Genomic DNA, 25011 nt, shown 5'->3' on the forward strand with positions numbered 1-25011 from the left:
CCAGTCGGGCGCCAGGCGCCCACGTTGGAGCCGCATTTGCTTTGGGGTAAGGAAAAAAAAATTCGGCCAAATGTTGGGAATCGGGCGTTTGAAGTTCGCACTCCAGGACGCCGAGCCTGGGGAGATCACACCTCCCTTGGCTGGGAGCCCCTCAGTCTGCCCGGCAGGCTGCCGAGCCCGAGCGCAACTGCGGCGCGACCCTCCCCCTCGGCCCCCAGCCCCGCCACATCCCACCTCCCCCAGAAGGAGGGCGGGTTTGGCTGCAGAGCCTCAGCTGCGGAGCTGACACCTCACGTGGGGACCTTCTGTTTGGGGAGTGTGGGTGTCACTCCCGCCCCATGCGGGCTGGCCCCCCAGGGGATGCCAGGAAGGGAGGGGAGGATGGGGATGGAGGAGAAGCCCTGGTCCCTGCTTCCCAAGCCTGGGGAGCCTCAAACCTGCGTGAGGTCCAGCCTGGCAGCAAAGCTCACCCTGTGAAGCATGTGGACATGTTCGGGTGGCCTTGGGCAAGTCATTTCCTCTCCTGAGCCTCTGTTTCCTCTTCTCCAGTGTGGGAATACGGAGGCGATAATGCCTTGAGTATTAGGCAAGGTATCGCCTACACAGCTCTCAGCTGAGGGACGGCCCCCCAGTACGTTGCTGACAATCATTATTACCGTTGCTCTGAGTATAAAGCCACATGCTGGTGGCTCTGTGACAGGCCTTTTCACTGCTCTGAGCCTCAGTTCCCCCATCTGTCATATCTGCCACCTTTTGCCGCTTCTCTTGGCCACCTCTGACCTCCAGAAAGAAACACTGCAGGCGCAGTCAGAAAACTTGAATTGGAGTGAGCTGTGTGACCTGGGGAAGGTGTCTTCCCCTCTCTGGGCTTCCACTTTTCTATCTGCAAAATGAAGATATTTGGTCCGTTGACTCTGAAGGGCATTCACACCATGGCCACCAGATTTTTGTTCATTTAAGATTCATGATAACAGAGGGTCTTTATTTATGAATCTCGAATATAGATATTTTGTATGTGCGGAAACTCCATCTTTTGCCAACAGAAAACTCCTAGTTGTTCTGGAGGTCCCAGACAAGCAAGTTCTGGCAGCTGTGTGTGTCCCCAGCAAGTGATGGTGTGTTCAAGGCTTTATGCGGGTCATCGCCCAGGCTGGCCCGCCTTTCCTCTTTTGAATCATCCTCTTTGTTTGCTTCTCTTATTTTCTACTTTGGTCTCTCTTTCTTCCCTCCCCTCTTTCATTCTGTTTTCATTCTCTCTGTCTTAAGGGCTGAATTGTGTCTCCCCCCAGATTCATAGGTTGAAGCCATAACCCCCTAATGTGACTGTGTTTGGAGATAGGGCCTGATCCGATAGGACTGGTGTCCTCATAAGGAGAAGACACACCGGAGAGATCTCTCCCTCAGAGCACACACAGAAGCAAGGCCATGTGAGGACACAGCGAGAAGGTGGCCATCTGCAAGCCAGGAAGGGAGCTCTCACCAGAGACTGAATTTGCCGGCACCTTGAACTTGGATTTTCAGCCTCCAGATAAATAAATAAATAAATACGAGAGAAAATAAATTTCTGTTGTTTAAACCACCCAGTCTGTGGTATTTTGTTATGGCAGCCCAAGCTGAATAATACACTCTGTATTAAAAGATTTTCATGAATTGTCTTTGCTTGGAGAACTCGTTGCTACTCTCTTGATGGGTCTACAGTGGGCCTGGGGCCTGGGTGATTTCACAGGACTGAGACGCACGTGGACAGGGTTTCAAACACCAGCCCACTGGTGACACTCCTGGGAGTTTGGACACACCATTCATAAATCTCCACTTCCTCATCTGTGAAATGGGTGTGATGGCTCTGTTGTGTCCCCCCCCCCCCCCCCCGAGGTAGAGGGATAAAGCTCTGGTGAGATGTTGCATGTGAACAGTGTTTGGTAACTCAGTGGTGAGCTGGAGGGGACCTATGTCCTACTAGAAACCAATACCTCTGGTCAGAGTCCTTCACAGCCTTTGGTTGGTCTGGCTTGCTTATTAACGACCCCTGGCACTTAGAGAACCCAGCCCGGCTCCCAGCAAGGCGCTTGGGTTGCATGGTTCACTGCCTCCATCCATCATCATGGCAACCCTAGGAGGCCAGCTGGACCATCAAGCAGTATCAGGCGATGGTTAGGAAGCCAGATACTGGGACAAAATGGCCTGGGCTCACATCCCGATTCTGATTCTCACCAACTGGGTGACCTCTGTTTTCTCATCTGTAAAATGGGAACGATGATTTAATCCATCTCACAGGGAGACCGAAGGGATTACACAAGTAAACAGCCATAGAGCCCTTAGAACGGTGCTGGGGACAGAGTAAGTCATCAGTGAATGCTCATTATCAATATCATCCCCGTTTCACAGAGGAAGAAACTGAGGCACAGAGTGGCTCTGGTCTTTTAGTCAGTTCCAGCCTGGCCTCTAAACTCCAAGTCGCTGCTCTGAAATTCCACTCGCTCTTACTTGCAAAATGTTCTCATCTTCCTGACATCACTGTTGCCTTCACAGTGAAATCCAAATCCTCTTCAGGACACTCGGATCCTTCTGAGAAATGACTCTGGACGCCTCCTCTCCAGACTCACCTCTTGCCCTTCCCTTGGATGACCCACCAGACCTTAAAATGACTTTCAATTCTGGAACCTGCCACCTCTTTCCTGCCTCCAAGCCTGTGACTGTTTTCTGGTACCCATCCTTCAAGGCCATGTTTAAATATCACCTCCTCAGGGAAGCCTTCCAGGTGTCCTCCTCATGGTTCCCACAAGCTCTGCACTTATTTCTACTGCAGCCCCTGTTGCAGGGCGTCCTGTGATGTGTTTACTTGGCCATTCTTCTCCGGTGTGATTCCCCAGGGCCCACCATGTTCCCTGCCACATAGTGTGTGCTCAGTAAATACTGAATGGATGAATAAATAAAGCTGTGATGAATTGGGAGATTGGGATTGACATATATACACTAATATGTATAAAATGGATAACAAATAAGAACCTGCTGTATAAAAAAGTAAATAAAATAAAATTCAAAAATTCCAAAAAAAAGAGATTACTGGAAAAACTTGTTTTCAGCCTTTCTTAACAGTGTCTTTTGTAAAGCAAAATTATTTAATCTTGATGAAGTCAAATATATGGATTTATTTTTGCTTTTATAGTTCATGCAGTTTTGTTCTTTTCATCTCTTATTTAAGAAATCTTTACCAAACTCAAGGTCACTAAGAATTTTACCCTATGGTTCCTTCTGGGAATTTTATATTTCTTGAGGTCATGAACTGTGTCTGTCATACTCATCTGTGTGATTCAAGTTCTTAGAAGCACAGCGCCTGGCACACAAGTCTCCATAAATGAGTAAACGGATAGATAGAGGGATGCACAGTGAATGGATAATTTGCCCTAATCTTTACCCACTGAATCCATGTGCATCAAGTTGAGGGGTGTGGATAAATAGGTGGGCAAAACCCCCCACAAAGTGCCCAACAATTTGTTCTCCTAGAAGCTTAACTAAAAACTATCTCAAGCAAATTCCCCTTTTTAAAGATGATCAAAATTCTGTATTGTACAGAACAAAGCACGACTGTAAAAGCAAATATTTGCAGGTTGGACTGTATGGAAATCTGAAAACAGCTCTTCACCAAAGGACAATAAGGGAATGAAAAGGTAAGTTGCAGAGCAGAGCTGGAGAAGACATTTGCAATCCTTCCAATGGACAAAGATATTCTATCCAACAGAATGGGTTGTTTTTCCTTTTCTAGGACAAACAGTAGAACAACCCCTTCACCACCGAGGACATACAAATGGCCAATGAAAATACATAAAGGCAGGCAACCTCACTAGTCACTAGAAAAATGCAAATGAAGACACACCGAGATCCTACTACGCATCCACCTGAATGATGGAAACCAGGAAGACGGATACTGTCAAGTGCTGGCGAGGATTTGGGGCACCCGGAACATTTGTAGACAGCTGCTGGGGATGCAGAATGGTACAGCCACTCTGGAGAGCTATTTCGTAGCATCTATTAAAGTAAACATGCACCTGTCCTGGAGACCAGTGAGTCTTCCTCCCAGGTACCCACCCCAGAGAATCATCTACATATGTTCACCAAAGATTTGCACAAGAATGTCTGTAGCAGCACTATATGTAAGAGCCCTAAACTGAAAACAGCACAAAAGTCTACCAACTTAAGGAACAGATAAATAAACTGCGGGGTATTCACGAGGTTGAGTATTATCTAGAAATAAACATGAAGCACTTCTAAAGGCAACAGCATGGAGGAAACTCACAAAGTAATGTGAAGTGAAATAAGCCAGACACAAGAGAATGTACTGTGTGATTCTGTTTATGCAAAGTTCAGAAATGAGCAAAAGTAATCTGTGGAGGTGGAAATCGGGAGAGAGGTTATCTTAGCTGTGCCAGGAGGGGATGCTGCTGGGAGGGGGGCTTCTGGGGGCTGGTCATTCCTATTTGTTTGCCCAGCTGCTAATCCTTGGGTGTATCCATTTTGTAGAAAGCCATCCAGCTGCACGCTCGCTCATGATCTATTCACTTTTCTGTGTGCTTGTCACACATCAAAGAAAAATTTGTTTTAAAAAAGTATTGCCCTGCCAAGTTAGGTTTAGGACAATTTCGCCAGCCACCCTGCTGGGCCTCGGCGCCCTCTGGGCCGGGGTGGGGGTGGGCATTGCCTTCACTTGTCACCCTCAGAGCCAGTACCAGGGAGAAGAAATCTTTTTTTCCCTTCTTATTCTTTCCTCTGCCTTGGCCTGGAGCTATTGTACATATGCAAATGAGGCGATGTCAGCTATTGAGGCAAACTCAGCTATTTATAGCTGGAGTCTTGCAACACTTATCACAGCGGCTGCAGACTTCAGAAAGCCAAAACACACACACGCACGCGCGCACACACACATGCACACACACATACGCACGCAAGCACGCACACGCACACACACTACACAGAGTATATTTTCTTCCCCAGGATATAAATTTCCCATCCCATTGCAGTCTGGGCCGTCGCATGCAACATTGATTGTCTGTTATATTACATTTATTAAGAAGTGATAACTTGTAATAATTGGATGTTAAATTAAAGAACTCTCTCCTAGTTATTGCCGTCTCAATTATAACTGTCGTTGGCTGGCAGTTATAATGATATATGAGGGTTGTATTTTATGCAGCCGACCATGACCTGGTGAGTAATATTCCCCCAGCTATGGGGGCACTCATGCACTCCTTGGCTTCTAATGCCTTGCTTGGGTGCTGATTGGAATATTAAGTTTCTGCGAGACTGTGGCGCCGAAATCCACCCAGAGAACGCGGCTCCGCAGCTGAGAGCCCCCTCCGGCAATTTCCACCCCCCTCCTGCTTCTCCTGGCTGGTACATGTCCAACTCGTTTCTGCTTTGTTTTATGGTTATAGGAATCAGGTTTATTTGGTGAGTTATAAAGTCATAAAACGTGGGTGAGAGCGTGTTTGTGGTTTCCTTTTAGATGAAGCCGCTGCAGTTAGCTCTTGGGTCCAAATGTCAGTGGACGGAGGCAGTTGGAGGTGGGATGCGGTGGTGGGGCGGGTGGGTGGATGGATGGACTGGATTTATTTAGCAGAATCCAATGGAGAATTTGGCTATGTTTCTGCAGGGATATCAGGGACAAGAAGTGGCTCTGAGGGCCCGGAGCAGAGATTTCAGTGGAGATTTGAGGGTTCACAGTGGTTGCTGTTCGTCAAGACTGCTGGCTCTTCGGCAGGTGAGAGGGGCTGGCTGCAAGGCTCTGTGGGTCTGTGTGCCCAGATCTTGGGGACAAAGCAGACTCTAGGGTCAGACAGTAGCTTCGGCTTGTCACTCATGCATCCTCTTTCTCATCCAGTCCCTTCCCTCTCTCAGAGCTGACAGAGGTGGCAGCCAGCATGTCAGAGGGGCCGTGGGACACTCAAGGAGGGACTGTTATGACCCGGGCCCTCGGGAGCCCTCTGTACATCATGCAGACCTTAGCAAACGGGGGTTATCATTCTGTGTTTGCACCCTGTGGCTGTCATAACAAAATACCACATATTGGACGGCTTCGAACAGCGGAAGCTTATTTTCTCATGGTTTCTGCCGGCGAGAAGTCCAAAATCAAGGCGTCTGGAGGGCTATACTTCTTCTGAAGTTTCTAGGGGAGGATGCTTCCTCGCCTCTTCCAGTTTCTGGTAGCCTCAGGTGTTCCTTGGCTTGTGGCCGCATCCCTCCAATGTCTGCTTCCCTTGTCCCACGTTATTTTCTGTGTGTGCATCCAAATTTCCCTCTTCTTTTTTTTTCTTCAAATTTCCCTCTTCTTTTTTTTTTTTTTTTTCAAATTTCCCTCTTCTTATGGAGATAATAATCATTGGATTTAGGGGAAACCATAATCCAGCATAACCTCATTTTAGCTAATTGTATCTGCAAAGACCCTATTTCCAAATAAGGTCACATTCCCAGGGGTTAGGACTTCAGCATATCTTTTGGAGGGACACAATTCAGTCCATAACATGTTCCAATTTTATGGGTGAGAACACTGAGTATCAGGTACCCGGAGGGAATTCCCAAGGTCACACAGCCAGCAAATGGCAGGGCTGGGATTCGAGCAGTTCCTGTTGAAGCAAGATTCTCTACTGCCTCTTTCTCTCTGGTCAGCCTCTAGACATCTTGGTCAAACTCAAGGGAAGTCAAACCCCTCGAAGGTGGGATGCTCTGAGTCTCACTAGAAGGTGCCCTTTGGCATCTTTCTAAGAGCAAAAGGGCCAGTGAATTAATCATTGCTTGAGTCACAGACATCATCCATTCAACAAATATTTACTCAGTGGCAGCCCCCTCCCCCAAAATAAAAGTCAAGAAGCGAGCCTCCTAGTGCAGAGAAGGAAAGAGACTATGAGTGAACGAAAAGATAACAGATACAGAAGGTCAGAAGGGGCCAAGTGCCATGTAGAACATTAAAGTAGGGGAACTGGGGCTAGGGAGTGTTTTGATTTTGTCACCCTCCCTGAGGTGACAACCCAGAAAGACCGGGAACTGGCAAGGGAGTGGCCATGTTGGGGAGAAGCATTCCAGGCTGATGGGTCAGCAAGTGCAAAGGCCCTGGGGCCGACCACACCAGCGAGGCTGCGGCAGGGGGAACGGGATGTAGGGAGCTGGGGTGCATTGGGGGTCCTGAAGTGCAGGAGTAATGTGACCTGATGTACATCTTAGCTTTCAGTTAGACTGTGGGGTGTAATGCAGAAAACAGGAAGTTATTTGGAGGCTTCTGCAATAACCCTGTCAAGAGGCGACGGTGGCCCGGGCTTGGGTAGTGGCTGTGGTGGTGCTGAGATGTGTTTGGACTCTGGACAAATTATGAAGTTGGAACCAAGAGCATTAGCTGAGTGTGGAGTGTGAGCAAAAGAGAGGCGCCCAGGATGAGGCCAAGGCTTTTGCCCGAAACGGGGACAGAAGAAGGTTGGCACCGGCCTTCGCTGAAATGAGGACATTGTGTGGTGGAAAAGCTTGGGGAATCAGGTGGGGATCAGAGTCGGCTTTGATTGTGTTAAGCTTGGGTGTCCCTTAAATGTCAGAGTGGAGGTGAGAAGCGGGCAGCTGGGCGAGCAAGGCTGAAGTTCAGGAGGGAGTCCAGGCAGAGAGAGGAAAGGACTATAGGATGACCCTGGAGTCAGAAGGAGATGGTACCGCAGATGCAGACCAAGGGCACAGCCGGTGACCAGGGGTGGGGGTGGGGTGGGCAGAGCGGATCCGAGCTGCCGGGAAGCCAGACAAGGACCCCTCCCAAGGAGGTGGAAGTGACGCTGACCCTGGTCCGACTGCACTGGCTGAGTCTCGGCTGCTGGGAATCCACACCTGGCCGAGTGAAGGGGCATCTGGAGGATGATCTGGAATTTGTTTCTGTTGTTACTGGATTGACATAAGTCACTCACACTGACCCTGACCAAAACTGGGACCAGGTCACCTTAGCTCCTAAGTCCATTGATGGGCACCTGGGAGACACTCGATCAATATCTATTCTGTGGATTGAATGTTACTTTCCTAAAATAGGGACTGGAACCCCTCAGTTATGGAGGCAAGGTGACGGAGAGCACAGGAGCTGGTTGCCAATGTCTTGACCACTGCCTGGAGCCCATCCCATCCCCAGATCTGATAATTCTGCAAGAAACCAGCCTTGGTTTAGGACTTTACTCTGCTAAACGCTTCCCTTACTCAGGTCCTGAGGACAGCCCAGCGGAGCCTCAGTGAGGCCACTCTACCGGTGACAACCTTGAAGCTCAGAGACCCCAAGTTACCTGCCCAAGGTCACACAGCTGGGAGGTGGTGGGGCAGGGACTTGAACCTGGGTTTGTCTGACAACAGAGCCAGTGTTTTGTTTTCCCACGCACATGCTGTTCCTTCCATCAGGGATGCTCTTCCGTCTCTCACCCTCCTATCACCTCCCTACCGCCTACTCATCTTTCCAAGTTCACCTCCGTTGTCACTTCCGTCAGGCCCCTGTTGCAGGTCCTGGAGCTCACTGCTTCTTCCTTGTGGCACCTGCCAGAGTTTGTGATGAAATCATCACAGTGTCTGGGTTAGTTTATGGCCTGAACCCCAGCCCCCCACGACTCTGAGTGCCAGGAGGCAGGAAATATTCACTGAGTGTGTCCTGACCTTTTTTTTCACGACTCCCGAAACATGTCCCAGTTGCTCATGCACGGCCATCTCTCCCTGGTCCTTCAAGGGCTTGTTAAACGTGTTTTTAGGAAAGATGAAAGGGATTGAGAAACAAAATTTACCCTTCACCCTGCTCGGTCTCTGCTCAAGTCCCCTGCCTGTCCCTTCCCCACTTCGGTCCCCGCCACCGTCCGCTGTCTGACATAGCCCACCAGGACATTTTTATTCTTACTTTGTTGTACTTTTCTGCAAGCATTTGTCACTATAGGACACATCACGGTTTTAGAGGCTTAGAGTCTCTGACTCCCAGTCTTAGATCATCAGCTCGACACAAGCAGGGACTGGTATATCCTTCTCACCACCGTACCCTCGGAACCCAGCCCACAACCTGACCCAGGAAGGCGGTCCCTAAACACATGAGTGAATGAGGAACCAGGTCATTCTCATATGCCTATATGCCAATCACCCAACTAAGCCCTTGATAGACATTTTCCTCTTGAAAGATCACAGCCATTCTGGGGGTTCAGCCTCCCATTCTGCAGATGAGTAAACCAAGGTTCAGAGGCAGTAGGTGCCTTATCCAGAGACAGACTTTCCATCCCAGCTAGACCATCCCCCTCGCCCACACTCTGTGGCTGCCTCCAGTGACCAGCCCAGGGTCGGGCTTATCGTAAGTGGTTGACACACAGCCTTTCGATGACCAAGAATCTGCTGGGCAACATCTTCCCAATGGTTTACAGGAGACATCGCTGCCCTGTTAGCGCACCTCTCACACACATCTGTCTCTGCCTTGCTTTTCTATAAACGGAGCATCCATTGTCTCCCACTCGCCTGCATTTTTTTAAAGAGTTAATTGCCCTTTTTATGGTTTTGGTGTGCTTGTACTTGCGAGAACCCTGGCGCCCTTAATCACAGCAACAACATTCTCTATGAACAGCCATTGAGCACCAGCAAATATGGAGTGTATTAATGGGCAAACAGAAAATCGGGGAAGAGGAAAATGTTTTTCTCTCGCAAAGTACATACGCAAAGTTGATCCAAACCAGCGCGCTGCCATAAATCTGTTAACGCTGGCGAATTATCGGGAGGTGGCAGGAGCGGCGTGAGGGAAAGAGGCAAAAGGTTGGCCGGAAGCTGCCCACCCACTTCAGAAGGGAGGCACTGGGAGCCCGCAGCTCAGCTTCTGGCCCAGAACTGGCCGCTCCTTGCACGGGTGACTCCCCTCTTGAAGCTGGTGTCCTGCAGTCTCCCTAGGTAGCAGGGGGCCATGGACCATTAAGATTGGACCCTGATGCTCAGATGAAGAAGAGGCAGGCCTGGGGCGGTGGGGAGGGCTACAGCCACGGGGCTCCAGGTTCTTTTTCCTTCCAATTGCGTCTCTATCCTCTCTGGGCCCCTGACCTGGGCTGCTTCGTCCGCCCTCCCCTCCCCCACACCCATCCCCAGTCTGGTTTGGGCCTGTTTCCTTTGGCGAGGACCACTTACTGCTTTTTCTCTTCTGGGACTGAACTGTGTTCAGCGCTGGGGGCGGGGGGAGGGGACTGACTGTGGGCCGTGTGTCAGTGTGCGTACATGTGTGTGTGCGCGTGTGTGTGTGTGTGTGCTCGCACTAGTCTTGGTGCTGGCGTCCTGGAGAGGGGGTCCGGGGGTCTGCTGGTGTCACTCAAGGCTTTCGATAACAAAGAACGATTTCTCTTCTCGGTGGAAACAAAACCCAGCCTTCCAGAGGCAGACTGTTGCCCTCTCCTCCTCTCTTTCTCTCCCCGCACTTTCCCTGTCCCTCTGTCCTCCTCTCCTTCTGTCTCCTTCAACCTGTTTTCTTTCTGTATCATTCTTTATTCTCCCCCTTCTTTCCGTCTTCAAGTCACCTTCTCCATTTTTTGGCCTGTTTCTCATTCATATTTCTGCCTCTCACCGTCACTCTTCCCTCCCCCGTCCCTCTATCTTTCTCCCTTTTCTCTCTCTCCTCTCCTCCCCACTCCCCAAACACACTCATCCAGTAGAGTTTGGAGTTGCCACACCACTGATTTTCACACGAGCAGGAAGACACACGGACGCTTCTTCCTTGGATCCAGTCTTAATTCACAGATTCCGTGGGGCACAGAGCGACAGCACGATGTCGATCGCCCCAGTCCCCTTCTAGCCACGTCTCCCCGGAATGGAGCCTCGGGACCAGCAGTGGGTTCTGTCCTGGGCGCCTTTGCTTACCTCTTCCTTTTCCTGGCTGACAAATTCCTCCCACGCACGGCTCCCTCCCAGGCTGGCTGGGATTTGCTCTTTGCGGCCCGCGGAGCCGGCTCCCGGGCCATGTGCCGCAGCACGAATAAGTTAATGTATTTACGGTAACTGCGATCTTGCTTATACTGGAGGAAGGGGCTGCTGTGGTTAACGATCTATCGTGGAGGCGGCTATTTTCAATGTGTTGCGCGTGATGATTCGGCAAAGCTGCAATTTGGCATTTGTTCTGAGCTTGGAGGAATCGCTTCTCCAGAGGTGACCCTCGGCAGAAGATTGCATGTCACCGCGTGAGGAATGGCCGCAGCGGCTGTGATGGGTAGGCTGTCTGCCTCTCCTGACCTCAATCGCTTTCCTTCGGCGTGGAGGCTGGGGTTGACTCAAAGTGGTTATAATTTCTGCTGGAAGGCAGCGGAATGATGATGGGGTGCTGGGCACCCACTGGTTGGCCAAGGTGCAGGCCCAGAACTCCTGTTCTCCTGTTGGGACTGGTCATCCTGACAGGGACAGGGCAAGGCTGTGGTTAAATTAAGAGATGCCCTGGGCGAGGGGAGGGTGCTATGGACTCAGAAGCCTGGCTGTTAGGGACAGAAGCAAGCAGGCCAGGCAAGGAGTGTGTCCTGAGCACCTACTGTGTGCTCAGCATCGTGCCAGGCTCTCATGTAAATGTCCTCCCATCCAGCTGCCGGTGGCCCCATCAGCCTGCTGCCTGGTGGGAGAACAGAGGCGGTGTGGCCTGGTGGCCACAGACCCCAACCCTGTGCTCACCTTCCAGGGCTGCCACCCCCTTGCTCTGTGGCCCTGCCAAAGTGAGTTGAGCACGCTCGTGACTCAGTTTTCCCGTCTGTAAAAGGAGATAGGGTTAGGGTTAGGGTGGTGTTCCCTCCTAGGGTCATCTTGAGCCTCCAGTGAGCCTAGATCACAAAGTACTTAGAACAGGGCCAGGCATGGAGCAAGCCCTACAGAAGTGCTGTTGTTGTCAGCCACGTTGCTGCTATGGTTGTTCAAGACTGGATGAAGCAGACTCCCACTGGGTGAATAAGAAACCCAAGGCACCGAGACATCTAGGAACCTGTTGCCAGATGCAAAGCTCTCAGGGGTTGGAACCAGGGACAGAAGACAGCTTGTTCACATCCTAAGTCACCTCCCTGGCACACGACGCTTCGGAGACTTGTTTCCTTCCCTCTTTCCCTATGTCTCCTCCTCCTTATTCCTCCCCTTCTTTCTTCCTGTCTAGTAATGGTTAGTTTTCCTTTGAAATCATGAGACATACTAGGGACCTGGCCATGTAAAGGACACTGGAGGGACTCTGTTGATCATTTTGGAGAACAGAGCAGACAGGGATGTCCACAGTCAACACTTGGCATGCACATGATAGAGCAGGTGCTCAGGGCCCACCAGGTTCTGAGTAGTCTTGGATCCAGAAGCCTCCTTGAGTAGATCACTCCCCTCTCTGCGCCTCAGTTTCCTCCTCAAAATATGCCCGTCCAGCTGCCTGGGAGCTGGGTCCTCCTGGCCTCAATCTTGTCTCTACCCAATGACAGCAGAGTGACCGTGGGCAAGTCACATGTCCCCCAGCCCCAGACCTCAGGGTTTCCATCTGCAAAAAAATTGCCTCATGGGGATCATGAGGCTCAAGGGAGGAGAAGAACACTCTCTGGGATACAGAGGGGAACATTCTTAGCATTTCCGCGTCCGGAAGGTTGAGCTTCATCCTAGTGTCCGGGCAGATCATAACCTGCTATCTTGTCTCACCTGCCCACTCTGAGACACGAAAGTCCAACTCTGAGACTCCTCCCAACTACACGGATCAAAAGAACAGCCCTTCTCAGAAACCCAAACCTGACCACATCACATCTCCTCCCCGCAAGCTTAGTCTGAATCTTCTCCAGAAGCCAACTTGAAGGATTCAACACCAGGTAGTATTTTGGGGAAGGGATCCCAGGACGTTCACGTAGGGGAGTGGGAAAGTGAGGCAGGTAATAAAGGGTATGTTATAAAGCCGCTTTTCACAGAGGGTGACCGGAGCTGGATCCTGCAGAGAAATTCTAGAAACACCACAAAACACAAGCTTCAGCAGCATCCCACTCGAGGAGTGAGGGCGCCGGGGTATTAATACACCATCTCCCAAGAATGAGGGTGGCTCTGTGTTGGGGCTGGTGAATTCCCTGGCACTTGTCGCCTACCTTGTGGGTCTCTAGAACAATCCCTCAGACTCAAAGATACCTGCAGCAGCTGGGCACAGTGAATCGATAAGGTCTGAGGGATGCAGGCAAGTTCTGACAGAGATGCTACACTGGATCCCTGCGCTCACAGAACCTTCCCTAATTCTCCAGTCTGTGTTAATGCCTCTTCCCATGCTTTTATGCACCCCTGCCTCCAGGGTCATGCTTCCTCCCACCGTGTTTAACTGCCTGTTTATTTGTTCACTTGCCCCTATCCTGTGTTCCAGCTGTGAGTTCCACGAGACAGGGCTGTGTCTCATCCAACTCTGCATTCCCAGAATAAATGTTCAACGTTAAAAAAAATAAATGGGTCCGCGGAGATGGGGGCAGGCAGAGGCCCTCAGGAGAGAGCTAATTGTGTGAGAGCAGAACCACAGGAGAGATGCCAAAACCCTTGCAGGTAGCAGACATTTCCAGCTGCCAACATGATGACACTTTTCCCTGGATTTGCCCCAGTTCTGGCGATCAGCGTCCCCACCCAGTCCAATTTCAGGAACAGGAGAAGGGGAGCCACACCCTTATTAAAACCAAGGCCTTTGCTCACTGTGAAAGGGAACAGATGAATCTGAGATCATCCTTGGCAAGAAATGCCGGGAAGCAGAATGCTCCTTTTTGGATTTTGATGGCAGAATCTCAGCACAGCTTCTGGCATGATTTCCATCTGTTGACACCTGTAATAATCGTGAAAAGTTTGAGATCATCTGTTGGGCCGTGATGCTCATAGGTCGTTCTGGGTCACTGGGTGTGAGGCATTGATGGGTGGCCCTTGCCCGGGACTCTGCCGAGGGGAGTGTTTATGATTACAGCACCTTGGCGAAGACGCCCAAAAGATGGGAGGCGACCGCTTCTTGTTTCAACACTTCCTGTGAAACAGGAAGTGGAGGGAAAGGTACAGGAAGTGGAGAGAAATGTACAGGGAAGACATTTTCCAAAGCAGGCATGGCTTGTGGATTCACAAAAGTTCTTAATATTTTCCATCCTGAGATGTTAAGAGAGCAGGACATGTTGTCCCTTACTAGCTCTCAGTTAAAAACACCTTCTCATCTCCCAGTGTCGTAAGAACTTTGGGGGCAAAGGAGGAAAAAAGACGGACTGGAATGGAGGCAAAATAAGGGAGTTCAAGGGACTTCCAGATCCTTCAGAGATGGGTATTTCACAACAGTCCTGCCACACCTCCCAGCAAAGTTCCCTTCCTGCCACTGTCAGAGGCCGACAGCATGCCTACTTCACTTTTCGCAAATTCAACACACGGCTACCCAAGTTATTCCCTTTATAAAATGAATTCCCTGTGGCCATCATGGAACAAGGAGAGCAATCTGGTTTTAAAATGGATTTTATTTTTGAGCAACTTTTTCAAAAGTAATGTTTGTGATTTAGCTAACAAAGACTTAACAGTGCTTGTGTGCCAGACATTGTTCTAAGCACTTTGCTGATTCTCATTTAATTCTTATAACAACCCAACGAGGCAGATATCATTTTTATCCCCATTTGACAGATCAAGAAACTGAGGTGTGCAGAAATAAGGCAACTTGCTCAAGGCCAACAAGCTAGTAGGTCTGAAAGCCAGATGCAAACCCAGGCTGCTCGGGACAGAATCCATAGTCTTGACTCATGCATTTTTCTGCCTCTCTGAGTGAGGAAGGAAACTGACTGGTCCCTGGGTCTGGCCAGGTTGGGAAAAACCATGCTATTTCTCATTAAGGGAGCTTCCAACAAGAATGGTCTGCTCTGGGCCCTCCCCCCTTCTGCAGTTTATAATTTGGGAGACTTGGGCTTCTCTGAATCTCTAGCCTCTAGCATGGAGTATGGTACCCTGCAGATGCTTAAGGAAGCGCTTATGGAATGAATGTTGGATCAGTAAGAGAACGCACACGTGAATTTCTTGGCAGTGATGCTAGCTGCTCAAACTCGATGCACGTAGGCAGAGAAGAGAGAGAAACTGAGGCTGTTCTTGGAAGGCTCAGGTCAAACCCTTTCCTGACTTTGATAACCTTCACCTTTGCCTTTATTATCTGGGAAATTCCATATGGAGACTGCAAGTTCCTTGAGTGCAAAATCCACATCTGACTTATCACTGGATGCCCACTACCTGGCACAGTGCTAGGCTCCTAGGAGGGACACTGCATGCTGAATACATGAGTAATTGGCAGAATGAGCGAGTGAGTGAATGGCCGAGAGAATGAATGTATGTTCCCTACCTCGACAAGGGCCAGCTCAGTGGCTCCCAAACTTGGACAAACATGGAAATCTCCTGGAGAGCAACAGATTGCTGGGCCCACACCAGAAGTGTGTGATGAGGTCGGGTCACACCTAAGGCAGGTCTTGCGGGGGGCACCCAGGAATCTGAATGTCTAACAAGGTCCCAGGTGATGCTGACGCTTCTGGTCTGGGGACTCACTCTGAGAACCACTGGTCCAGCAGCCTAGCTCACTGGTTCTCAATCTTGGTGACACAATGGAACCACCTGCAGGAATTAAACACAAAACAAAACTCTGATTCCTGGGATCCTCTCCCAGAGATTCTGATGTAACTGATCAGGGGTGTGGCTGGGCATCATTGAGCATCAGGAACCTTGAGTTTTAAAAGCTCTCTGCATGCTTTGAAGGTGTGGCACGATAGGAAAACCTTTCTTCGTGGCTTCATGGGTAGGTTGACGGGCTCACGTGTGGCTTAGCTCACCCAGGGGGGCCTCCATTTCTGTGTCCCACCGGCCCCCCGCAAAATACAAACCCCCTGCTTATGTCCTGCGGTTGTTCTAGGCAACGGCTTCTCAGGATGCTGCTTGCCCGAGATCTGATGTTTGTGGCCTGACGCTGTGGGTCCCTGTTCCAGCTCTCGCCCACCCCGTTCGCTGCGATGTCTATTAAGAGCAGATGCTAGACGATTTCCAACAGGCCTTGAAGCTAATGCGCTGCGGAATGGATTCGGAAGGGCCTATTTCTTTGCGCACCAAGAGAGTGAGTTAATGCTCAATGAAAACCTCCCGAGAACCAGGGCTGGTGGGGGGGGGATCTTGGTGGCTAAATCAACAGTTATAAACTCGCCCAGTCATTTTTCATTATTCGGTACATTGGAAAGATATTTTCCTTTTCAAATGCAGTTGGAAATCCGTTTGGTCAAAAGTCGGTTGGAAACCTCATCACCATAGCCCCTGAAAACTCACAGCCTCTGTCTGGGGATGGAAGAAAAATGGCCCAGGTCCCCAGCAGAAGTCGAGGCGACGGGGCCACAAAGGGGCATTGTGGGGCTGCCTTGGGCAGAGGCTGTGAGATTTTAAAAAAATGTTGCCCAAGGGTCCCAACTTTGACAAGGACCTGCATATATGGGGGTTTAAGCTTATGGATCTGGAAGGCAAAGCCACACGTCTCCTCCGGTTTTTAGAAGATCTCATCTGGGTTCCGACTGCTCGTGCTCCATCCTCACGGGGACCTTTTCTGAGCTGAGGTGTGAGCAGAGCCTGAGCTAAAACATGCACCCCAAGGAGAAAATAAAAACCAAAGTGGGGTCCCACTCTCCTTGCACGGCTGAAGGGGACAGATTGCTCTAGGATGCGCTGCCAGTGGTGGTGTTTGAATGGGCGATTATTCCTAACTGATGGCCCCCCTCAGAGGGAAATCCCTCTACAAGGCGAGGGACACCAGTCTGAGCCATGGCTCTGTCCCCTCCAGGCTGTGTGACCTCACATTAGTCACTGGGCCTCTCTGAGCCCCATTTTCCTCTCTCATGAAAATGAGAGGGTCAGGGCTGTGGCAAGGTGTCCTTGAGAATATGGGTTTCCATGCACCTGGCACCTGCCCTGGACAGCAAGGGATGCATGGGAACCTGAACCTGAGCGGAGGTGGGGGGTCAGGGCAGGAAAAGGAGTGGGCGGGGGAGGGAGGGGAGGGAGTAGGAGAGAGAATGAATTGCAGAGAGAGAAATAGAGGCAATGATGGCTCTTAGGACCAGCATACTTGTCCTCTGTGAGACCTGGGATGATCCAGGGGGCAAAGTACTGAGTCATCCAAAAGGTTGGCTTCAGAGGAAATTCCAAAGGGGGCTGCCTTCCCTGTGAGCTGGGCCGGGTCATCTTCCCCACTCAGGGGAGGAACTATGTGCCAGGGCTCCTGAGGGTGGAGAGACGAGAGACCGTCTCAGAGTCCAGGACCGATGGGCACAACTTATCTGTAGTAATCGGTTACTGCGTTGGATTCAGGACTAGGGGCATCAGGAACATTGGCTGCTTCCTATCATGGCAGGCATAGCCCCATACAGCACTTCCAGAAAAAGGAAACACCTTCTTCAAGTGGACCTAGCCCTGCCCCAGGGTCTGTGGCTCTGCAAGACCCTCATGCAGTCAGCAACATGAATAGCTGTACTTGGGATTCCTTGATTCTTCCAGCCTTTTATTTATTCCTTCCGGGCAATGAATGAAACTGCCTCCGAGGTCATCGCTTTGCTTCCATGCACATTCCCGTCTAACCCTTTCGCTACATTAATTTGCTCAGGCTGCCCTCCCTCCAAGTTAAACTTCCCATCGCCGTTAAGAGGAAGACCCAACAACTCTCCAAGTATGGGTATTTGCTCAATAAATATTAATTACGCACAAAATATGCTATGCTGAGCTGAGTGGACAAGAGTTCCTGCCCTCAGGGAGCTGAACTGAATGTTAGAGCCTGGGCTTATGATGTGGCTCTGACCCCAGGTTCTTGCGCGGCCCACATTTCAGCCAAAGCCAAATCTCAGAAAATGGTGCCTCCATCCTCCCAGGTAGGTGTTCAGGCCAGAATCTTGGCCTCGTCATTGACTCACATCCCTTCTCTAGTGGAGAAGCCTTCCTGCCTCCTCCAGCTTCTGGTGGCCCCAGGCACTCCTTGGCTTGTGGCCGCATCTCTCCGGCCTCTGCCGCCCGTGGCCTTGTCTGTGCTTTGTGAGTCTTCTCCCTTTCTACTCTGGGCACCAGTCAGGATTTAGAGTTCCCTCTACTCTAGTATGACCTCATATTTATTATTACCCTAGTTTTGAATAAGGTCACATTCTCTGGTTCCAGGTGGACACGGCTTTTGTTGGGATTCAACCAACTACGGTAGGGATCCATTCTAAGGGCAAGTCAGTCAGTTCCGGATTTTATTTGCTAAAGCCCTAACAATTCTGATGACCATAATCATATGTATAAAGCCCCTACCATATACCAGGCACTGCTGTAAGCATTTATACGTACCTCAGTTGATCTTTAAAATAGCTACATTAGTTGACACAATAATCCGATTTTACAGATGAGAAAACCGAGGCCTACACAGTGATGTGCCCAAGGTCCCCCAGCTTCTAAGTGTTTCCCAGCAGCAGTCAGCACTGACCACAGGCCCTGATGTTCACGCAAAGGCCAAGTCTTACCATCTGGAGCCCGGTGAGGGGCAGGCAGGGCTGTCGCTGTCCCATGGCCCACAGGAGCCAGGCACTGCCTTGATAGAGGGAAGGGGAATCAAGGACCTGGGTGCAGAGCCATGGTGGGGGGGGCATTGCCACCAGTGGGCTCGCTGCCCACGCCAGGCTGTCCTGCCAGGCACATCACTCCCGTCGCCGCTGCCTCGGCCAGGAGTAGGCAGCCCGCAAGTAAACAGTGTCTGAAACCTATTCTCATTAGGCTAATTTACGAATAAATTACCATATTCAATGGCCTTATTTTTACTGCTCGTTAACAGGCCCATGATAGGATGATAATTACGGGATTTTAAGTGGCTAATGGCAGCTGGGGCGTCAAAAGCAGTTTTTACAAATCTGTTTATGGCAGTGAAGGTGACAGGAGGGGAGGGACATTGAAATGTTGAAATCACACTTTGGGAAAAAAAGCTTTAATTGTTGAGTATTTATTAGAGAGGAGGGAAGACTGTAATTTAAAAATGAAACTCTGAAAAACAAAGGAAATTAATTAGTCTTCCCCCACCCCTCCACCCTCACCCCTAGCACTGTGACCTTCAGGGAGTGGGCAAGGGCCGGGCGGGATCCCAGGAGAGGGGTGAATCTGGGCTTGTCCTCTCCGCTTGGCTTCTGCTGCCATTGCAGAGAAGGAATCCAGAGGCCTTGGAGCATCCTGGGAATTCTGTCCCTCTCTGCCTGGGCCGGAGGCCCTGCTGATGGGGATCCAGGGAGGGGTGCTAGAGAAAGGTAAGGGCTTAGCATCCTTTAAAGAGTGACAGTGTTAGACATATTTATCCTTTCATCCGGATCGCCATCATCACCTTCATCATCAGATCTCCTCTATTCCACTTCCCCTGCTAAGTTTCCCATGCATTATTTCGTCTGACCCTTGCAATAATCTTAAGAGCTAAGAATTATTCTTAACATCCATTGAAGGCTCCCTGTACGCTTTCCGTGTAATAACTCCCTTAAATGTCACAATAGATAACCCCATGGGATTGGTACTGTTCTTATCATCCCCACTTTATAAAGGAAGAAACCAAGGCACAGAGAGGTTAAGTAACTTGGACAAAGTCACACAGCCAAGGCTTAGCTCTGCAACCACCTGGTATGCTCAGGTCCTGCTCTTTCTTATCACCTCCCCCTCTCATTGAATCCGCAGCATGCCAGTGGGGTGGGCTTCAGGGCCCCATGTAACAGAGGCGGGAATGGAAGTTCAGAGAGGGTAAGCCACCTGCCCCCTGAGAGTGTGGAGATGGGAGGGTACAGGCTGCTCAGAAAAGGATTCTTAGGACTTGTTAGCTCCAGGAGAGCTATTTAGAGGCTACCTTCTCCCCCTCTGTGGGTGCTTCTTCTGGGTTTCCTCCCTCTCCTGCCTAAATCCCCAGCTGCCCGCCCTGCCGACCTCTTCCTGACCAGCCCGGCTCCTCAGCCCGTGGCCACCGGCCGATCCTTCTCGCTCCCCTGCTTTAGTATGCAGCCCTCGGAAAACAAACACGCAGCAGCCTGACAGTGGGAATAAATATCGCGGCGATGTTGATTAGCATTTGATCCCAGCTGGGGCTCTGGAAGCTAAAGTACTGGAATGTCTTGGCAATTTTTTAATGCTGAATAATTTGATTAGATCAGTGACTGAGCCCTGCTGCTCCCGGTGAGATAAACCCTCCCCACATTACAGGGGAGAGAGGCAGGGGATGGAGGGAGCACACCCCAGCCCCCCAGCTCGGGCTTCTCCGCCCTCTGCCTCCTGCTTGCCTCTCTGCCCATCTCTCTCCCCGTCTCTCCTTCTCCTTCTCTCTCTCCGTCCTTCTCTCTCCTCCCCCCTCCTCATCACTCTCCCTCTCTCTCTTCATCTCTCCAACTTCCCCCTCCCCCAGCCCCAACCCCACCTCCTCCTTTTATGAAGCCTTAAATACATCATTTAATCAACTCCACAATTTCAATTTCACACAGTTGTCAGCTTGAATGTCTGACGAGGTGGTGAAGACCCCACAGATTGTGGGCAGGGGTGATGGGGCCACCGGATCTCCCCCCGCCCCGCCCCAGCCTTCAAAGAGCTCCCAGCCTCAGTCCCATCCCCCCCCCTCCCCAGCCAGCCCAGAGCGATTCCTGAGGTTTCTGTTTCCTTACGGCAACTGTCAGTCAGTCAGGTAGATGTTTCTCTTGTCATCAGTGTGAAATTACCAGAGTGGCCTCATTATCCGCTTACTCCAAATTTGGAGGCAATATTTCTGTTTGAAGGATCATAATCTCCATTTAAAACAAAAATAACATCTCCTCAGGTAAAGGAGGAGTCGGGGAAGGGAGATGACAGTTGGGGACAACCCCAGCCTAGATGAATTATCTCGGTTTTTCGATAGAGACTTACACAGGCAAAGCCCTTTGCTGACCTGACCTAACACAGAGCCCACCTTTCTTGAAAACTGTTTTCCTCTGGCCCCACTTGACTCTAAAATATGCATCCCTCCCTCTCTTCCCGTCACCTTCATCTCATCTGAACCATCCGAGAGGCACTGCTGCAGTAACAAAAAGGAATGGGAGCAAATGGACAGGAAGGAGTGGGGAAAGCTTAGTTCTTATGCAGATTCAATTACGAGCACTTCTCCCAGGCTCCAGTGGGGTGTTACCTGAACCCCATTAGGCACAGGGAAGGTTGTGTGTTCTCACCAGCGGCATTGCAAAGCCATCTGACCTCCTCCTCCATCCAACGCTGTCATCTCATCACGGAAGAGTCGGGCTCCAGCTTTATTTATTTTTCTCAGATGGATCCAGAAATGGCTGGGGGAGGCACTTCCCAATAATTGAGTGCTGGCTTTGTCGGGAAAAGCCACACTCAGGGCTCAAATTGTCCTCAGGCTGGTGTGGGTGGAATGAAGCTGAGCTGAGTGTGTGTGTGTGTGTGTGTGTGTGTGAGAGAGAGAGAGAGAGAGAGAGAGAGAGAGAGAGAGAGAGATGAGTTGGAGGGAGCATTGAAACCAATCCAGGAGTAGGTTTTCTTACTGCTGTGTGACCTTAAGTAAACCGACAGCCTCTCTGAGCCTAGATGGCCTCATTTGCAAAACAGGGACAATGAGAAAACCTACTCCATCCTCCTTGGGGGACTGTATGATTATAGTCCATATGAGTAAAATGGGATGAAGCTGGGGACCCTCTTCATGCCCCCTCCCACCCTGCTGTGAGCTTAGTATAATCATTGTGGTCCTGGCCATTTACTCACCCACAGGGGACCCATGCCCACCTTCCTGCTGCGTAAGCTTGGTCCTGCCTCTTCGTCGCTCCAGGCCTCAGTTTTCCCATCAGCAAGAGCTGTAAAATGGGAATATTCGTGCCTACCTGCAGGTTACAGGGTGAGGCCTGAATCAAACATGCCTGGTGCTTCTGGCTCCTGATCCCCACCCCTACTTCCCTCTCCAATTTTTCCCTACAGGCATTGAAACCGTTCTTTGGGCTAGCCTTTGCTAATTGAGCGTTCCGACTAGCTTTGCTGCTAAACATAATGCAGGGTTCACATCTGCAAGTTGAAGTGTGGTCTCCTTGAAGCTGGCTTCATTGCAACTTGTGTCTGTGCTCCTGGTGCCCAGGGCACAGTGCCAGGCACAGGGTAGGAACTCAGTGAATGAATGAATGAATGGATGGATGGATGGATGGATGGATGGAAACCCCGCCATCTGCAAGTCAGTGCCTTGTCTTGTTTTCCATAGGACCCAGCCTCGCCTTCCCTGTGTGGCATTCTGAAGTTCCAGAACACAGGCGTTTACAAGAAACTGGGAATAAAAGGGTTTGATCTGCATGCTGCTAACACCTCTTGCAAAAAGAGGAATAAAAAAAAAATGCCAGTTCCTTCTTTGGGTGAAGAGAAGGCGTCAAGACATGTTAAATGGTTAGGAAGAAGGCGGCTGCTTGTTTTCCTTCTGCCTTTTGCAGGCTGGAGGGGAGGTGGGGGAGGTTCATTATTTTTCGGTGCTCTGAAGGCAGGTGAACGGGAAAGGCAAACTGCCGGCTGGCATCGGGTTGGGTGGCTTTGAAAAATGTAGCGCTCTCAAGGCAAGGGAAGGGTTTGATGCAATTTAAAAAAGACAGACTCCCACACCTCTCAGATCCATATGTTTCCATGCAGATCTAGGGCGGTACCGCGGGCTTTGCAGCCTCTCCCGGCTGTTCTGCTGATGCTCCGAGGACCCACGGCTCCCGGAGCAGGAGGCAGACGGGCTGAGCACCCACCCGGGTGGGTGCGAGGTGCCAACAGCAGACTCCGGGCTGGGCTGTGGCAGCAAAGCGGTGACACGGCGCCATGTGGTGCCCGGCGCGTGTGTGCCACCAGGTTGCCGCTGTCTGGGAGGAGGTAAGAAGCTGGAACATTTTTAAAAAGTAAATCAATCAGATGGTGTATGTATATGGACTAGTGCTAAAGGGGTCTGGGGCTGTGACTGCCGCTGGTCCCTTCCCTCTGTAACAAGGTCAGCCTACCACTGCCAGTGGGTTTTGTTTTCTGTCTCAAGTGGCATTCCTTGTGCAATAAACAGGTATGTGGCAAAAAAATAATAATAATAATTCTGGAACCAAATGCGTCTGTGAAACACCAGTTCTAATCTCCCTCCTTCCCTCCCTCCCTCCCCCTCCCCTCCCCCTCTCCCATCTTTCCATCCTGTTTTCCCTTTCCCACTTTCTTCTTCCTCCCTTCTTTCTTCCTCCCACCTTTCTACTTCTGCATTCAACGAACAACTTTTAAACACCCAGGAATCATGCAGTTGTTAAGACAGATCATGTCCCTGCCCGTATGGTGCTTACCTTCTGAAAGAGAAAGCATGAAACCAGTAAACAAATGAACAGGCAAGCTAAATTCACCTAGTGACCAATGCTATGAAGGAAAAAACCCAGGGTGACGGAACGGGGTGTGATGGGTAGAGGAGGGGAGGGCCACTTTGGGGAAGGTCTGGTAAGGCCCCCTTGAGCGGTGATGAGATTTCCATCACCTCCTGCACGAGGAGGCGGAAACAGTCTTGCTTTTGTAAGTTGGAATGGATTCAATAAAGTTCTTGACTGCAGGACTTGTCAGAGCCTTCAGTGCACAGGCATGCCTTGTGTTTTGAAAAACAGGAGAACCATGGTGTCTTTGGAAGCCCTGTGCTAAGGAGCATCCGGACGGGCACGTCTTCTGTGGGATACGCGTGGGGACACAGCAGCCTGTGGCTTGCCTCTTCAATGGCCTGATCCTCACATCACCCCGAACTCAGACCTACAGCCCAGCACCAGCCACCCCCTCCGTTTGCTTCCCCTGGGGCCGTTCTCATGGTTGGTGCCGACTCTCTGGGTCTCAGGTGTCTCAATTCTCACAATGCACTGAGGTTGGAACCCTCAGGAGCCCAATTTACTAATCAGACAGCTGATCCCGACTCTCTCCTCCAGCTACGTGTTCACCTGGCCGCACCTTGTCCCCCCACGCCCCACCCTGCCCCACTCAGTGTGCGCCACCCTGCCGTTCTCCTTCCCTTTCCAGGAACAGGACAAACCCATTCTCACCTCTGAGCCTTTTGCCTCTGCTGCTCCCCCTGCTTGAAATGTCCCGGAAATTGAAATCGCTACTTCTTATCCCTGGGTGCACATTAGAACCTTCTGTAGCGCTTTTAAAAATGCTGATGCCGGGGCTTCCCTGGTGGCGCAGTGGTTGAGAGTCCGCCTGCCGATGCGGGGGACGCGGGTTCGTGCCCCGGTCCGGGAAGATCCCACATGCCGCGGAGCGGCTGGGCCCGTGAGCCATGGCCGCTGAGCCTGCGCGTCCGGAGCCTGTGCTCCGCAGCGGGAGAGGCCACAACAGTGAGAGGCCCGCGTGCCGGGGAAAAAAAAAAAAAAAAAAAAAAAAAAAAAAAAAAAAAAGCTGATGCCCAGGCCCCGCCCCAGAGGGATTACATCAGACTCCCTGGGATGGGGCCTGTGCTCGAGCATTTCTATGCGCCCTGGTTGATACCCGTGTGTCTCCAGGATGGAGAACGCCAGCTCCCCATCGCCTTCCGGTGCCCTGCCATTTATCACGGTTTCATCTCAGATGTGACGGCCTCAGAGAGACCCGTATCTAAAGTTGTGCTCCCACCCACAGCCATTCCCCATCACTTTGTTGGGTTTCTGTTCTTCTGAGCACTTATCACCATCGGCAATTTCCTTGCCTGGTCATTTGCTTAGCAGCCGTCTGTTCACTGACTCTCCCAACCGGGACGTGAGCTCCCAGGGAGCAGTGGCTGCTGGTTCACTTCTGCATCCCCAGCCCCGGAACCAGTGTCCATCTACACACAGCGGGGCACCCTTAAGTCTCTGTTGACCTAAAGAAGGTTCAGAGAAGTTAAGCTACTTTCCTAAGATGCCCCAGCTGGGACTTGGGGCTCATGCTGGGAAAGCTGTACCCCCAGCCTTGCCAGTCCCCACACGCCACACCCTGTCTGCATTCGGGAAAACTGAAGTCTAGGGCAGAAGCACACCTCCAGCCCCCTGCAAGGTCTCAGGT

At 50.9% G+C, this 25011-nt stretch overlaps 1 long non-coding RNA gene across 2 annotated transcripts; it reads right to left on the reverse strand.

Moving 5' to 3' along the window:
* Nucleotides 1-3055: 3055 nt before the first annotated feature.
* Nucleotides 3056-23116, reverse strand: LOC137203702 (uncharacterized). Of its 2 annotated transcripts, XR_010933250.1 has the most exons (4): nucleotides 21183-23116; nucleotides 15317-15582; nucleotides 13663-13789; nucleotides 3056-6752 (listed from the first exon to the last, which is right to left on the reverse strand). It is a non-coding gene; the product is annotated as an uncharacterized lncRNA (long non-coding RNA). The 2 variants fall into 2 exon arrangements; XR_010933249.1 differs by having other exon boundaries at nucleotides 3056-13789.
* Between the last annotated feature and the right edge of the window lie 1895 nt (nucleotides 23117-25011).

This window comes from Pseudorca crassidens, chromosome 12, assembly GCF_039906515.1.
Source record: "Pseudorca crassidens isolate mPseCra1 chromosome 12, mPseCra1.hap1, whole genome shotgun sequence".
In the NCBI taxonomy this organism is placed as follows: domain Eukaryota; kingdom Metazoa; phylum Chordata; class Mammalia; order Artiodactyla; family Delphinidae; genus Pseudorca; species Pseudorca crassidens.